This window comes from Aedes albopictus, chromosome 3 (genome assembly GCF_035046485.1).
Source record: "Aedes albopictus strain Foshan chromosome 3, AalbF5, whole genome shotgun sequence".
Classification (NCBI taxonomy): Eukaryota; Metazoa; Arthropoda; class Insecta; order Diptera; family Culicidae; genus Aedes; species Aedes albopictus.
Window position 1 is genome coordinate 82,583,798 of NC_085138.1, and position 17,430 is coordinate 82,601,227.

Below are 17,430 nucleotides of genomic sequence, written 5' to 3' on the forward strand. Positions count from 1 at the left end.
AGAATTTCTCTAGGAATTCTGCTTGAAATCTTTAGTAAATTCTGCTCGAATTTCTCTAAGAACTCTGCTAGAATTCCTGTGCGGATGCAACTAGCATTCTTTTGGGAATTCTGCAAGGGAATTCTTCTCGAAATTTCACTAAAATTTCTCTGGGAATTCAACTAGAATTCCTCTGAAAATTCTGCTTGAATTTTTTGGAATTCTGCTTGTATTTTTTTGGGAATTCTGCTAAAGTTCCTCTGAAATTTCTGCTAGAATTCCTCTGGGAACTCTGCTAGAATTTTTCTGGGAATTTTGCTAGAATTCCTTTAGAAGTTCCTCTAGAAATATTTTGGGAAATCTGAAATTATTCCTCTGGGAATTCTTCTAGAATTCAAACTGTTCCCTATTCAGAATTTTGTGTGAAATCATTATAAAATTCGCAAGAAATTACATCATCTATGTGAATAAAAACGTCCTGCGTCAAAGGCCTAATGCATTTTGTAATTTATTTCTTCTCGGGTCCTTGCATGCAGTCACATGCAGCTGTTGTACAAGACAAAGAGGACGCCCGTCGCCGTCGTAGTCGGCGCATTATTAGAGGATAATGATAACGTACATCTCCTTGCCGTTGGGACTGACTCTCCGAATGGACGGCTAGAGGACGTCATCCTCTCAATCTAAGAGCGGGATTTCACCGTCATCGTTGTTAGAAGGCGTTTGTCGTAGTTCCAGTACTACGTATGTACTTCGGGTTTAAATGCTTCCACCGAGGAACCATAGCAAACGAGAAAGGGATGAGACCGATGCGATGTTGAGTAGTACCGAGATCTACATTAACTTTGCTAGTGGAGCTGGTAGGCACAAGTACAATGTACCTTCTACCGATATATAATCTACTATAGAAGCCCAGCATCACTAGCAGAGAATACGAGTGAATTAAGTCATCACTACCGGATCGGTGCTTCTTCCCTGGTGAACGAATTGTGGCTTAGGCTTAGAAAGGGACGGAAAGGCGGGAGACTGAAAGTTTTGTGGTTGGCAGCTCACTTGCACTCTGTACCTACATCTGATAGCTCGACAGGGCGATGAGTACTGTAATCGGACTATGGTTGCCATTCATCTCCATGGGAAATACTTATTCTGGAGAATTGCCGGAATCCAAATTTTCAACTTGGCGAAGAACCGCCACACTTCTCTTTTCCCCCAAAACCACGGTTGTTCCGTAACACAAAGAATGAAATGTGGCGTATCATCATGGAGGTATGCAGGCCAAAAGACCGAATTCAACCGAAACCGAAACCATCCAACCGACCGAATGTAAGCACCACTCACTCTTGTTATGCTGCTGCTGATGATGATGACGATGCTGCTGGTAGGTACTTACTATCATCTCCACAAACGAAACCACACTGGTGCACATTGCATCGTACAACGTACTGCAAACTGCACGTCAACGGCCGGAGTGTTACGGGTTTCACACCACGGGGACGGTTCCAAGCGACTGCCAGTCCGTCTGTTGTCTTTAGCACCCGCACTCCGGCCGAGTTGGTGCTGCCGAAAAACACTACATTTTCGCTGTGCATACTAGTACAGGTACCGTATAGCCGGGAGAATTCGTTAATGATGCAATTTGATTATAAAAAAAACGGTTGAATGGAATAGAAAAGTATAAAATAGGTAGAATAGAAAACAATAGAGGAGGATGGACGAGAATAGAAGAGAATTAAAAGAGAAGAATATAGGCGAGAATAGAAGAGAACAGAAAAAAACGCAGAGAAGAGAATAGAAGGGAATAGAAGATAATAGAAAAAATAGCAGAAAATTGAACAGAATGGAAGAGAAAAAAAGAGGATTAAAGAAAATAGAAGATGAAAGAAGAGAATTGAAGAGAATAAGAGAGAATAGAAGAGAATAGATAAACATAGAAGAGAATAGAAAGAAATAGAAGAGCATTGAAGATAATGGAAGAAAACTGAAAATTAGTTGATATAAGAAAGGCAGAAAATAGAAAGGAATAGAATAGAAAATAATAGATAAGTACAGAACAGAATTAAAAAAAAGAATAAAATAGAACCAAAAAAACAGAATAAAATGGAATAGAATAGAATGGAAAATTAAAGAATGGAAAAGATTGCCTCTGGAATTTCTGCAAGAATTTCTCTGGGATTTCTACTAGAATCTCTTAAAGAAATCTGCTATTTTTTTCTCTGAAATTTTACGAGAATTTTTCTTGCTAGTTTTGCTACAATTAATTCGAAAGTTCTGCTAAGATTTCTGCTAGATTTCCTAGGGCAATTCTGGTACAGTTCCTCTGTGAAATCTGCTAGAATTCTTCTGGGAATTCTGCTAGAATTCCTCTGAGAATTCTGCTAGAATTCCTCTGGGAATTCTTCTAGAACTCTTCTGGGAACTCTTCAAGAATTGCTCTGGAGATTCTTCAAGAATTCCTCTGGGAATTCTTCTATAATTCCTCTGGTATTTCTTCTGGAATTCCTATGGCGATTCTGCTGGAATTCCTCTGGGAATTCTGCTACAATTCCTCTGGGAATTCTGCTAGAATTCCTCTGGGGATTCTACTAGAATTCCTCTGGGAATTCTACTAGAATTCCTCTGGGAATTCTACTACAATTCCTCTGGGAATTCTTCTAGAACTCGTCTATGAATTCTTCAAGAATTGCTCTGGGGATTCTTCAAGAATTCCTCTGGGAATTCTTCTAGAATTCCTTTGGTATTTCTTCTAGAATTCCTTTGGCGATTCTGCTAGAATTCGTCTGGGAATTCTACTACAATTCCTCCGGGAATTCTACGACAATTCCTCTGGGAATTCTGTTTGAATTCCTATGGGAATTCTGCTTGAATTCCTCTGGGAGTTCTGCTAGAATTCCTCTGGGAATTCTGCTAGAATTCCTCTGGAAATTTTGCTAGAATTTCTCTGGGAATTCTTCTAGAACTCTTCTGGGAATTCTGCTAGAATTCCTCTGGGAATTCTGCTAGAATTACTCTGGGAATTCTGCTAGAATTCCACTGGGAATTCTACTAGAATTCCACTGGGAATTCTGCTAGAATTCCTCTGGGAATTCTGCTAGAATTACACAGGGAATTCTGCTAGAATTCCACTAGGAATTCTGCTATAATTCCACTGGGAAATCTGCTAGAATTCCACTGGGAATTCTGCTAGAATTCCACTGGGAATTCTGCTAGAATTCCACTGGGAATTCTGCTAGAATTCCACTGGGAATTCTGCTAGAATTCCACTGGGAATTCTGCTAGAATTCCACTGGGAATTCTGCTAGAATTCCACTGGGAATTCTGCTAGAATTCCACTGGGAATTCTGCTAGAATTCCACTGGGAATTCTGCTAGAATTCCACTGGGAATTCTGCTAGAATTCCACTGGGAATTCTGCTAGAATTCCACTGGGAATTCTGCTAGAATTCCACTGGGAATTCTGCTAGAATTCCACTGGGAATTCTGCTAGAATTCCACTGGGAATTCTGCTAGAATTCCACCGGGAATTCTGCTAGAATTCCTCTGGGAATTCTGCTAGAATTCCTTTGGGAATTCTGCTGGAATTCCTCTGGGAGTTCTGCTAGAATTCCTCTGGGAATTCTGCTAGAATTCCTCTGGGAATTCTGCTAGAATTCCTCTGGAAATTCTGCTAGAATTCCTCTGGGAATTCTGCTAGAATTCCTCTGGGAATTCTGCTAGAATTCCTCTGGGAATTCTGCTAGAATTCCTCTGGGAATTCTGCTAGAATTCCTCTGGGAATTCTGCTTGAATTCCTCTGGGAATTCTGCTAGAATTCCTCTAGGAATTCTGCTAGAACTCCTCTGGGAATTCTGCTAGAATTCCTCTGGGAATTCTGCAAGAATTCCTCTGGGAATTCTGCTAGAATTCCTCCGGGAATTCTGCCAGAAGTTCCTTTATGGATTCTGTTGGATTTCCTTGATGAATTCTAAATCCTCTGTAAATTCTGCTAGAATTCCTTCGGGAGTTCGGCTAGAATTCCTTCGGGATTTCCGCTAGAATTCCTTTGAGAATATACTGCTAGAATACCTCTGGGACTTCTGCTAAAATTCCTCTGAAAATTCTGCTTGAATTCTTCGGGGAATTCTGCTGAAATTCTTCTGTGAATTACGCTAGAATTCCTCTGAGAATTTTGCTAGACTTCGTCTGATAATTCTGCTAGAATTCCTTTAGGAATTCTGCGAGAATTCCTAAGGGAATTCTGCTAGATTTCCTCTGTGAATTCTGCTAGGAGTTCCATTATGGATTCTGTTGGATTTCCTTGATGAATACTAAATCCTCTGTAAATTCTGCTAGAATTCCTTCCTGGAGCTCTGCTAGAATTTCTTCGGAAATTCCGCAAGAATTCCTTCGGGAATTCTGCTAGAATTCCTTTGGGAATTCTGCTAAAATTCCTTTAGGGTCTCTGCAAGAACTCCTTTGGGAATTCTGCTAGAATTCCTTTGGGAATTCTGCTAGAATTCCTTTGGGAAATCTGCTAGAATTCCTTTGGGAATTCTGATAGAATTTCTTTGGGAATTCTTCTAGAATTCCTTTGGGAATTCTGCTACAATTTCTTTGGGAATTCTGCTACAATTCCTTTGGGAATTCTGCTACAATTCCTTAGGGAATTCTGCTAGAATTTCTTTGGGGATTCTGCTAGAATTTCTTTGGGAATTCTGGTAGAATTGTTTTGGGAATTGTGCTAAAATTCCTCTAAGAAGTCTGTAGAATTCCTCTGGGAATATACTGCTAGAATTCCTCAGAGAATTCTGCTAGAATTCTTCTGGGAATTCTGCTAAAATTCTTCTGAGAATTATGCTGGAATACCTCTGAGAATTTTGCTAGAATTCCTCTGATAATTCTGCTAGAATTCCTTTAGGAATTCTGCTACAATTCCTCTGGGAATTCTGCTAGATTTCCTCTGTGAATTCTGCTAGATTTCCTCTGTGAATTCTGCCAGAAGTTTCTTTATGGATTCTGTTGGATTTCCTTGATGAATTCTAAATCCTCTGTCAATTCTGCTAGAATTCCTTTGGGAGTTCGACTAGAATATCTTCGGGAATTCCGCTAGAATTCCTTCGGAAATTCTGCTAGAATTCCTTTGAGAATTCTTCTAGAATTCCTTTGGGAATTCTGCTAGAATTCCTTTGGGAATTCTGCTAGAATTCCTTTGGGAATTCTGCTAGAATTCATTTGGGAATTCTGCTAGAATTCCTTTGGGAATTCTGCTAGAATTCCTTTGGGAATTCTGCTAGAATTCCTTTGGGAATTCTGCTCGAATTCCTTTGGGAATTCTGCTAGAATTTCCTTGGGAATTCTGCTAGAATTTCTTTGGGAATTCTGCTAGAATTCCTTTGGGAATTCTGCTAGAATTCCTTCGGGAATTCTGCTAGAATTCCTTTGGGAATTCTGCTAGAGTTCCTTTGGGAACTCTGCTAGAATTCCTTTGGGAATTCTGCTAGAATTCCTTTGGGAATTCTGCTAGAATTCCTTTGGGAATTCTGCTAGAATTCCTTTGGAAATTCTGCTAGAATTCCTTTGGGAATTCTGCTAGAATTCCTTTGGGAATTCTGCTAGAATTCCTTTGGGAATTCTGCTAGAATTCCTTTGGGAATTCTGCTAGAATTCCTTTGGGAATTCTGCTAGAATTCCTTTGGGAATTCTGCTAGAATTCCTTTGGGAATTCTGCTAGAATTCCTTTGGGAATTCTGCTAGAATTCCTTTGGGAATTCTGCTAGAATTCCTTTGGGAATTCTGCTAGAATTCCTTTGGGAATTCTGCTAGAATTCCTTTGGGAATTCTGCTAGAATTCCTTTGGGAATTCTGCTAGAATTCCTTTGGGAATTCTGCTAGAATTCCTTTGGGAATTCTGCTAGAATTCCTTTGGGAATTCTGCTAGAATTCCTTTGGGAATTCTGCTAGAATTCCTTTGGGAATTCTGCTAGAATTTCTTTAGGAATTCTGCTAGAATTCCTTTAGGAATTCTGCTAGAATTCCTTTAGGAATTCTGCTAGAATTCCTTTGGGAATTCTGCTAGGATTCCTTTGGGAATTCTGCTAGAATTCCTTTGGGAATTCTATAAGAATTCATTTGGGAACTCTGCTAGAATTCCTTTGGGAATTCTGCTAGAATTCCTTCGGGAGATCTCCCAGAATTATTTCGGGAATTCCCTCAGAATTCCCGCGGAAGTTCTCCCAGAATACCTTAAGGAATTCGCCCAGAATTCCTTCGGAAATTCTCCCAGAATTCTTTCGGAAATTCTCCCAGAATTCCTTCGGAAATTCTCCCAGAATTCCTTCGGGAATTCTCCCTTAATTCGTCCGGGAATTCTGCTAGAATTTCTTAGGGCATTCTGCAAGAATATCTTTAAGATTCTGCTAGAATTCATTTGGGAATTCTGCTAGAATTCTTTTGGGAAACACTCTGGGAAATCTGCTAGAATTGCTCTGGGAATTGTGCTAGAATTCCTCTGGGAATTGTGCTAGAATTCCTCTGGGAATTCTGCTGTAAATGTACTCTATGTAAATTCTGCTAGATTTCCTCTGTGAATTCTGCTAGATTTCCTCTGTGAATTCTGCCAGAAGTTTCTTTATGGATTCTGTTGGATTTCCTTGATGAATTCTAAATCCTCTGTCAATTCTGCTAGAATTCCTTCGGGAGTTCGACTAGAATATCTTCGGGAATTCCGTTAGAATTCCTTCGGAAATTCTGCTAGAATTCCTTTGAGAATTCTTCTAGAATTCCTTTGGGATTTCTGCTAGAATTCCTTTGGGAATTCTGCTAGAATTCCTTTGGGAATTCTGCTAGAATTCCTTTGGGAATTCTGCTAGAATTCATTTGGGAATTCTGCTAGAATTCCTTTGGGAATTCTGCTAGAATTCCTTTGGGAATTCTGCTCGAATTCCTTTGGGAATTCTGCTAGAATTTCCTTGGGAATTCTGCTAGAATTTCTTTGGGAGTTCTGCTAGAATTCCTTTGGGAATTCTGCTAGAATTCCTTTGGGAATTCTGCTAGAATTCCTTTGGGAATTCTGCTAGAATTCCTTTGGGAATTCTGCTAGAATTCCTTTGGGAATTCTGCTAGAATTCCTTTGGGAATTCTGCTAGAATTCCTTTGGGAATTCTGCTAGAATTCCTTTGGGAATTCTGCTAGAATTCCTTTGGGAATTCTGCTAGAATTCCTTTGGGAATTCTGCTAGAATTCCTTTGGGAATTCTGCTAGAATTCCTTTGGGAATTCTGCTAGAATTCCTTTGGGAATTCTGCTAGAATTGCTTTGGGAATTCTGCTAGAATTCCTTTGGGAATTCTGCTAGAATTCCTTTGGGAATTCTGCTAGAATTTCTTTAGGAATTCTGCTAGAATTCCTTTAGGAATTCTGCTAGAATTCCTTTGGGAATTCTGCTAGGATTCCTTTGGGAATTCTGCTAGAATTCCTTTGGGAATTCTATAAGAATTCATTTGGGAACTCTGCTAGAATTCCTTTGGGAATTCTGCTAGAATTCCTTCGGGAGATCTCCCAGAATTATTTCGGGAATTCCCTCAGAATTCCCGCGGAAGTTCTCCCAGAATACCTTAAGGAATTCGCCCAGAATTCCTTCGGAAATTCTCCCAGAATTCTTTCGGAAATTCTCCCAGAATTCCTTCGGAAATTCTCCCAGAATTCCTTCGGGAATTCTCCCTTAATTCGTCCGGGAATTCTGCTAGAATTTCTTAGGGAATTCTGCAAGAATATCTTTAAGATTCTGCTAGAATTCATTTGGGAATTCTGCTAGAATTCTTTTGGGAAACACTCTGGGAAATCTGCTAGAATTGCTCTGGGAATTGTGCTAGAATTCCTCTGGGAATTGTGCTAGAATTCCTCTGGGAATTCTGCTGTAAATGTACTCTATGTAAATTAACTTTGAACTTTGCCGAGGAGTCATTTATTTGAAAATATTGCTAGAATTCCTCTAGAATAAATAAAACGAAATGAAAATCCAATCGCCCTGTTTCAGGAAACACTCCAAACATAATCAAATGTACCAAATTCACCTAATCTGACAGTATAGAATGCTGTTCCAGTTGTTTGAATTCATTCTTGCGCAACAGAACCGGTGCTGATGGCTCACCCAGCCATCGTCAGTTTGGTTGGTTCAGATGCAGACCGCCGGGAGAAGTGGGCCTTCTTCTCGTGACCGGTGCCAGTAAATCATGTCCGATGTGAGGAGTTGGAGCAGTTTTTGCCTGATATAATTTATCTCCGCGTGTCGGTTGAATGTTTCCGTTTTGGGAGAAGGGCGGTTTATGAGGGAAGGAAGAAACTTAGCAATGAAAACCCTCATTCTAAAAGTATTTCTCTGGATTTTTTTGAGAGGCTTCGTGATGGTTGCACATAAAATTCTGGATCCATCACGATTACGTTACTGAAGTTTCAAATTGAGAATGATTGCATCGCCATAATCGGATTGTAACTCACTTCTACTTATGACCAAACCGTATCCCAAGTTCTCAATCATCACGATTCACGATACAAATTTAATTACACCAAGATACACTTCCTGAACTTCTCCATCCATTTCAACCATCACTGCTCAATAGTGTGCCAGCTATAACGACTCCATCCGGAGAAACGTCTCAGTCTGAGCAGCCAGCGGTCGTCGTCATCAGCATCGTCGCTTGATTGGAAAATTAGCCAACGTAATCCATCTTAATCCGTACGGAGCACTGCTGCAGCAGCGGTGATGTCTGACACAGTTCATTGATGTCATGCAATGCTCCTCTTCATCATCGTCGGCGGTTGCGTCCCTTTCCTCTAACTACCATCGGTGCTGAATGTTCGATCCCCCGAATCGGACTCGTGATCAAAACGTTAATGTTGATTTGTAGAGCGGTGATGACCAAGTAAGTGTGCAGGACTCTGGAGAACCTAGTTGAATTCGTGGGCATATAAAATGCGATGATCTATAAAACTCCACTGTATTCTGTAAAATTCGAATTTATGAAACTCCACGATATACTATAGAACTTCACAGTTTTCACTTAAACTTCGTAAAACTTTGCGTTATTCTAGAGAACTCCACTATTCCATGGAACTCCAAGATATTCAGGGGTACTAATTTAGTAGTAAGTACTAAAGAACCATTCGTTAAACTCTATAGTAATCCGTGTAACTCTTCGGTACTTCGTAGAACCCCCTGATATTCTGTGCAACTTCAAAGCATTTCGGAAAATAACGATATTACGCAGAACCTCATAGTATTCCGCAGTATCTTTAGTCTGAAGGAATAACCAATAGCACCCACTTTTATGACGCATCCAAGACTTTTTATGGTTCCCAAAAACCTTCTTCCAAACATAACTAAGAAGCCTCCCTAGTTGATTGGGGATGATTGGGGGTGGCTTGGGGTCATCACCCGGCTGGGGTCCTCCGCAACAGCAAAGAAAAACTTTTCGTGTACTCAATCAACAGTCGTAGCGAATCGAACATCGGATCGGATTTCATCATCAATTTGTTGTAGGTACCTACTCGTCCGAATGGGATGGGATTGTTATTGGTTTGACTGTGTTAATTGAATAAACTCCCGTCCACCGAATCCGGTTCAGTCCAGTTGGACAGACCGGCAGGAAGTAACGACTCCACTAACGAGCGTTTTCCTTCTCAATGTCTTTGCAGGGTTGCCTATTTGCAGGTGTAATCGGGCAGAAATCGCGGCTGGGCATCACCGGACAGAAGCAGCCGCGGACCTCCATCGCCGGTAATTACGATGATTGGGATCGATTACCCAGCGAAAGCTTGAGAGATGATGATGGTAAGTGTGTTAAATGTATGATTTTGTTTATGGTTAGGAGGCGGCCAGAGAAGACCGTGGCGATGGATGGTGGCGAAATGATTGCGATAATGGTTTGTTGAGGAGACGCGAAAATTATCGGGGAAATGGTTTGGCTTTGGGATGTGGGCACACGGGAGCTTTTGATGCAATTTGCATCGCCGCTGTTGAATGTGGAAATATGGTGATCGGAAGCAAATGAAAGTGAACCGGTAGTCGAGAGAAATTGGATTATTACAGTGATAGAAGATAATTATTGATTTTAATAACCGTCAGAAAATAGGAGTTCAAGTAAATTTTGATTCAAGGGAAAAGACATACATTCAATTAGAAACAATAAGCAAATGTTGATGCATTTTCCAGCATTTGAATAAGATTTGGCATAAAGATGTCAAGCTCAAAAATTGAAGTTTAATTTCATTTAATAATCGAATTTGATAATTATGGAAAACGATGTAATGAATGAAAAAGCAGGTCAACTTTATATTAATGATGAGATTGGAACGAGGAATGTACGATGATCCTTTTGTCGTTCATCATTCATCATTCATCATTCATCATTCATCATTGATCATTCATCATTCATCGTTCATCATTCATCATTCATCATTGATCATTCATCATTCATCATTCATCATTCATCATTCATCATTCATCATTCATCATTCATCATTCATCATTCATCATTCATCATTCATCATTCATCATTCATCATTCATCATTCATCATTCATCATTCATCATTCATCATTCATCATTCATCATTCATCATTCATCATTCATCATTCATCATTCATCATTCATCATTCATCATTCATCATTCATCATTCATCATTCATCATTCATCATTCATCATTCATCATTCATCATTCATCATTCATCATTCATCATTCATCATTCATCATTCATCATTCATCATTCATCATTCATCATTCATCATTCATCATTCATCATTCATCATTCATCATTCATCATTCATCATTCATCATTCATCATTCATCGTTCATCATTCATCATTCATCATTCATCATTCATCATTCATCATTCATCATTCATCATTCATCATTCATCATTCATCATTCATCATTCATCATTCATCATTCATCATTCATCATTCATCATTCATCATTCATCATTCATCATTCATCATTCATCATTCATCATTCATCATTCATCATTCATCATTCATCATTCATCATTCATCATTCATCATTCATCATTCATCATTCATCATTCATCATTCATCATTCATCATTCATCATTCATCATTCATCATTCATCATTCATCATTCATCATTCATCATTCATCATTCATCATTCATCGTTCATCATTGATCATTCATCATTCATCATTCATCATTCATCATTCATCATTCATCATTCATCATTCATCATTCATCATTCATCATTCATCATTCATCATTCATCATTCATCATTCATCATTCATCATTCATCATTCATCATTCATCATTCATCATTCATCATTCATCATTCATCATTCATCATTCATCATTCATCATTCATCATTCATCATTCATCATTCATCATTCATCATTCCTCTCCTCTTCTTGGCGTAACGTCCTCACTGGGACAAAGCCTGCTTCTCAGCTTAGTGTTCTATGAGCACTTCCACAGTTTTTAACTGAGAGCTTCCTCTGCCAATGACCATTTTGCATGTGTATATCGTGTGGCAGGCACGAAGATACTTTATGCCCAAGGAAGTCAAGGAAATTTCCTTTACGAAAAGATCCCGGACCGACCGGGAATCGAACCCGTCACCCTCAGCATGGTCATGCTGAATACCCGTGCGTTTACCGCCTCGGCTATATGGGCCCTATCATTCATCATTCATCATTCATCATTCATCATTCATCATTCATCATTCATCATTCATCATTCATCATTCATCATTCATCATTCATCATTCATCATTCATCATTCATCATTCATCATTCATCATTCATCATTCATCATTCATCATTCATCATTCATCATTCATCATACATTTGCGCCAACATCTTCTACTACCTAGTGATGGTCAAACTGCGCCCAAAACTTTCCGTCATCAACAATGTATGGTACCGGCGACCGCCACGGTCTAGGCCACGGTACAACCTAGAGCGACTAAAATTACCGGATATCGCAGAATCTCGAGGCCATGTTGCCAGACAAACTCGATGATGCCCCTCTAGAGGACTACTCTGCCGTGAATCGCATATCTGTCCCATTTGCATAGGAAATCCAGCAAAGATGGGACTGATATGCGATTCACGGCAGTACTGGAGTACAGTGAAAGCAGCTATCAACGACGCAGCCGAGAACACCATCGGGTACGTGGAACGAAATCGACGGAACGAATGGTTCGACGAAGAGTGCAGAACGGTTTTGGAGGGGAAGAACGCAGCGAGGGTGGTAATGCTGCAGCAAGGAACCCGACAGAACGTGGAACGTTACGCGGAGTGCGAAGAAATGGAACTGCTGTGCCGTTCCCAAGAAACACGGAAGTTCTACCAGAAGCTCAACACATCAAAAAAAGGCTTGGTGCCGTGAGCCAAAATGTGCACGGATAAGAACGGAGGCCTCTTAACGGATGGACGCGAAATGATCGAAAGGTGGAAGCAGCACTTCGATCAGCACCTGAATGGCGTGGAGAACGTAGGCACGGGAGACCACGGCAACTGAGGAAACGACGATGCTAGTGCAGCGCAGCACGGAAATGATCCAACTCCCACGCTTAGGGAAGTTAAGGATGCCATTCATCAGCTCAAAACCAACAAAGCAACTGGTAAGGATAGTACCGCAGCTGAACTCATCACGATGGGCCCAGAAAAGTTGGCCATCCGTCTGCACCGGCTGATAGTCAGGATCTGGGAAACTGAAAAGCTACCGGAGAAGTGGAAGGAAGAGGTAATCTGCCCCATTCACAAGAAAGGCGACCAGTTGGAATGTGAGAACTTCAGGGTGATCACTATTTTGAATGCCGCCTAAAAGTGCTATCCCAGATCATCTTCCGTCGTCTGTCACCTAAACCGAATGAGTTTGTGGGAAGTTACCTAGCCGGCTTCATCGACGGCCGGTCGACAATGGACCAGATCATCACCGTACGGTAAATCCTCCAGAAATGCCGTGAATACCAGGTCCCAACGCATCATCTGTTCAACAACTTCAAAGCGGCATACGACAGTATCGACCACGCAGACCTATGGAGAATCATAGATGAAATCGGCTTTCCTGGGAAGCTGATTAGCCTGATTAAAGCAACGATGGACGGTGTGCAAAACTGCGTAAGGGATTCGGGTGAACTATCCAGTTCATTTGAATCCCGCCGGGGACTGCGCCAAGGTGATGGACTCTCATGCCTACTCTTCAACATCGCTCTGGAAGGTGTGATGTGACGAGCCGGGCTCAACAGCCGGGGAACGATTTTCACAAAAATTTGTGTGTCAATTTGTGTGCTTTGTGGACGATATGGATGTTATCGCTAGAACATCGCTAGAACCCGCCTGAAACGCGAAGCAGCAAAGGTCGGACTGGTGGTGAATGCCTCAAAAACAAAGTACATGCTGGTAGGCGGAACCGAAAACGACCGGATCCGTCTGGATAGGAATGTTACGATAGACGGGGATACTTTCGAGGTGGTGGAGGAATTCGTCTACCTCGGACCCTTACTGACGGCTGACAACAACGTGAGCCGTGAAATTCGGAGGCGCATCATCAGCGGAAGTCGGGCCTACTACGGGCTCCAGAAGAAACTGCGGTCGAAAAAGATTCACCCACGCACCAAATGCACCATGTACAAAACGCTAATAAGACCGGTGATCCTCTACGGGCACGAGACATGGACCATGCTCGAGGAGGACCTACAAGCACTCGGAGTTTTCGAGCGACGCGTGCTAAGAACGATCTTCGGTGGTGTGCAGGAGAATGGTGTGTGGCGGAGAAGGATGAACCACGAGCTCGCTGCACTTTACGGCGAACCCAGCATCCAGAAGGTGGCCAAGGCCGGAAGGATACGGTGGGCAGGGCATGTTGCAAGAATGCCGGACAACAACCCTGCAAAGCTGGTGTTTGCAACTGATCCGGTAGGCACAAGAAGGCGTGGAGCGCAGAGAGCACGATGGGCGGACCAGGTGGAGCGTGACTTGGCGTGCATCGGGCGCGATCGAGGATGGAGAGCGGCAGCCACGAACCGAGTATTGTGGCGTACTATTGTTGATTATGTCTTGTCTTAATGCTGTTGAACAAATAATTGTATGTATGTATGTATGTATGCTGAAAGGCGGAACCGAACACGACCGGATCTGTCTGGGTAATAATGTTACGATAGACGGGAATACCTTCGAGGTGGTGAAGGACTTCGTCTACTTCAGATCCTTACTGACGGCCTAAAACAACGTAAGTCGTGAAATTCTATGATGCATCATCAGCGCTTCCAGTCAATGCAAAAGGGTACATGATAATAGCCCTAAAGTCTGGACGCAGTGATCCGATATACGAGAGAGATAGAACCTCTTGATCCCCATAAAATCCATGGAACCCCTTCAAGTCTCCTGAAACTTCTTCAAAATTCCTTTGAAACCCTTCAAATATCTTAAACCTCATAATCCCGGTAATCTCTCATCGTACGAGTTCAGAAACCACCCTGGAACATCTTTGGCCATTGACTCCAAACTTCGCCAAACCATAAATGATCCTTCCACCTCTAAAATGTCTGCAACATTATTTGCTTTTTTACAGAAAATCACCTTGCCCTTCAAACTCTCTTTAACTCAATTTGAACTCACTACTCATATCTTTTTGATAACGCTAAACCCCTTAGACTCATCTGAAAATTAAATTGCGTTCCTTTGAATGAAAACCCAAAACTTCAAACGCCCCTGCCTCTCTAAGATTTCTGCTTTCTTTTTTCGAAGGAGTTCCAGGGAATATCAGAAAGTTTTAAAGTGAGGGGGGGTGGTCAGGGAGCTTAGGAAGGATTTAAGAGGATTTTTTTGGAGTTTTAGAGGGCTTCAGAAATCATGAGATATCCAATAAACCCACTGAAATTCTCTCTGAAATTTTATTAACATCCCCATGAATATTTCCTAAAACCTCCTGAAGCCTAATTGAAATCCCCTGAAACTATTTAAACCCCTTGCAGATATGATGACCCTCTGAAACCCTAATGAACTTACCTAAAACTCCCATAAAACTTTCATGAACCGCATAAAATACGTCCCAAAAGTATCCAAGCACCCTTGAAATCTCCTGAAGCCTATTAAAATCACCTGAAACTTCTGTGAACCTCCTAGCCTGCCCCCCTGAAACATATCTTAAACCACCTGAACCAGGATACCCCTCCCAAACCCTTAGACACCTATGAGGCCTATAACCCCGGAGTCACACTTTGCTTGGTTTAAGCTCTATGACCATCAATTCTTCTTAGACAACCATTAATAATCCTTACTTTTAAAAAGAGAGCTTGAAATTCTCTTTCCTTCAACACGAGGCCGTTTTCCTAAGAACTCCTTGTAACTTCTTTTGCACTCATTCCCCTTTGAAAAGTTTGTTTGTCCCCGTGAGACCAAGAGCTCAAAACCAAAAAAACTAACAATTTGCCTATTTAAGATCCTTTTGAAAACTGCTTTGGGAAGGAGTTTGGTTCAAGTTGTTTCATTGCGGTTTCATGAATGTTTGATTTTCACGGACCTTAACTACGATTTCAAGGGGTACAGTGGGTTCACGGGTACAGTGAGGGTTTCAGAGGAATTACAGAGGGGTTCAATTTTAGTTTCACGATAACCCCAACGAAAATTTCCTAAAATCCTCATGAATTTCCCTTGAATCTTTCCTGAAACCCCATGAAGCCTCCTTACAATCCTGAAACTAATTAAACATGTTGAAACTCCCTGCAGACGCTCTGACCCCTAAAAAACTTGATATCTTTATTACATCAAATAATACCCTCCTAAATCCCCCTCGAAAGCTATGTTAAACCTCCCGAAACACCCTTGAAATCTTAAATGTCGTTGTCCACCAATATCCGATCCGATCCCAACCTTGAATCGATCAGAAGCCAACCTTGAATCACTTTCGCTATTGATTCCACTTTAGGGCAACACCCAAGATCTTCCTGGAATCTCCTTTGAAAAGAATTTCATTGGGGTGCATGTGGGCCTCATAGGACCCAATGAAATCCCCTAAAAATTCCGTTGCCCTTCTAAGACTTAGGTACAAACTAAAACTTCGAAGACACCTCTCTTCAGTTAAGAATATTCAAGGTTATACGCGGATTCACAGGGGCTTGACGACTCTTGCAGAGGAGTTTCAGTGGTTTCAAGGTCAAAGACAATTGCAGACGATGTTTCCAGCGGTTTCAGAGGGCTTCAAGTGGAGAGACCAGGATGCTTTCAGAGATATTTCCAGTCGTTTCAAGGTATTCGAGAACCTTTCACGAAAGCTTCAGAAGGGCTCAGGTGGCTTTTCCTTGCTGCTTTTGGGGCTTCTATGAGAGCTCGAGGAGAGTGCCAAATAAATTGCAAGGCGTTTCGTGAGGGAGAAGTTTCATTAGGTTTCAGGGAATTTCAGAGGGCACATTTTAAGGATTGACTACGGAAGTCTCAGTGTTTGAAAACGTTACAGTGGATTACAGTCTTTAGGGGACATTAGTGGGTTTCAAGTGGTTTTAGTAGGCTTTTGTAAATAAAAAGAAAATCGCGTTAAGTACTGTTCCTTTGAATTCCACTAAGAATTTGCATCTTTTGACAGATACGTATTTCGACCTCAACTGTAAGGTCGTCTTCAGTGTCTTGTACTTGACTAGACTGAGTCGAGTCAAGTACAAGACACTGAAGACGACCTTACAGTTGAGGTCGAAATACGTATCTGTCAAAAGATGCAAATTCTTAGTGGAATTCAAAGGAACAGTACTTAACGCGATTTTCTTTTTATTTACAGATATTCCCCTAACAAGCCCAGGTTAATCATCATCATCAAGGCTTTTGTATACAAAATAGAGTATAAAGTAAGTCTCTGGGGAGCCTTAGGGGAAATTACGAACCATTTTAAGGCGTTTAGAGTGGTTTAAAGAAATTTCATAAGGCTTCAGTAGAATTCGCAGGAAGCCCACAGGGGGTCTCAAGAAGATTTTCTGATGTATGCCAAGGCATTTGAGCGTGTATCAAAGGACATCAACGCGTTTCAGTGCGATTCCAGGAGGTTTTTGGGGGCCTTCAGTAGAAAATAGGCGGTTCAACAGTATCTCAAGGGATTTTCTAAGGTTTTAAAGGCGTTTCAAAACTTTTCAGTTGGTTTCAGGGCTTCAAGAGCTTCAGTAGAGTTCATGGGTGGTCTACGAAGATTCTATAATATCTTCTCCAAAATCCATCAATAATTTCTCCAGGGATTCTTGCATTATTAATTTCAGTAGTTTTGTCAGGCATTTTTTCAGGTACTCTATTGAAATATTTTTCCTTGAACCCTTCGAAAGTTAAAAAGAAATCTCTTGGAGTTTCCCCAAGCGCTAACCCAGAAGTTTTTGCTGGTACTCCTCCAGTAGCTTCTTCAGAAATCCCCCTGAAATTTATGAGATACCTGGGGTTCCATTTTTGCAGAAATCAGACTAAAGACTTATTCAAAAATTCCATCAAGGTTTC

The 17,430-nt window shown here is 41.2% G+C and overlaps 1 long non-coding RNA gene across 2 annotated transcripts in view; it reads left to right on the plus strand.

Moving 5' to 3' along the window:
* The window catches only part of LOC115256314 (uncharacterized), a 715,903-nt gene that overhangs the window by 625,851 nt on the left and 72,622 nt on the right, over positions 1-17,430 (plus strand). The window contains exon 4 of one of the 2 annotated variants that reach the window (XR_009995602.1): positions 9,643-9,778. This is a non-coding gene — a long non-coding RNA (uncharacterized LOC115256314). Of the gene's footprint in view, positions 1-9,642; positions 10,264-17,430 lie in introns of those variants that run through there. The other variant, XR_009995601.1, reaches the window with a different exon arrangement.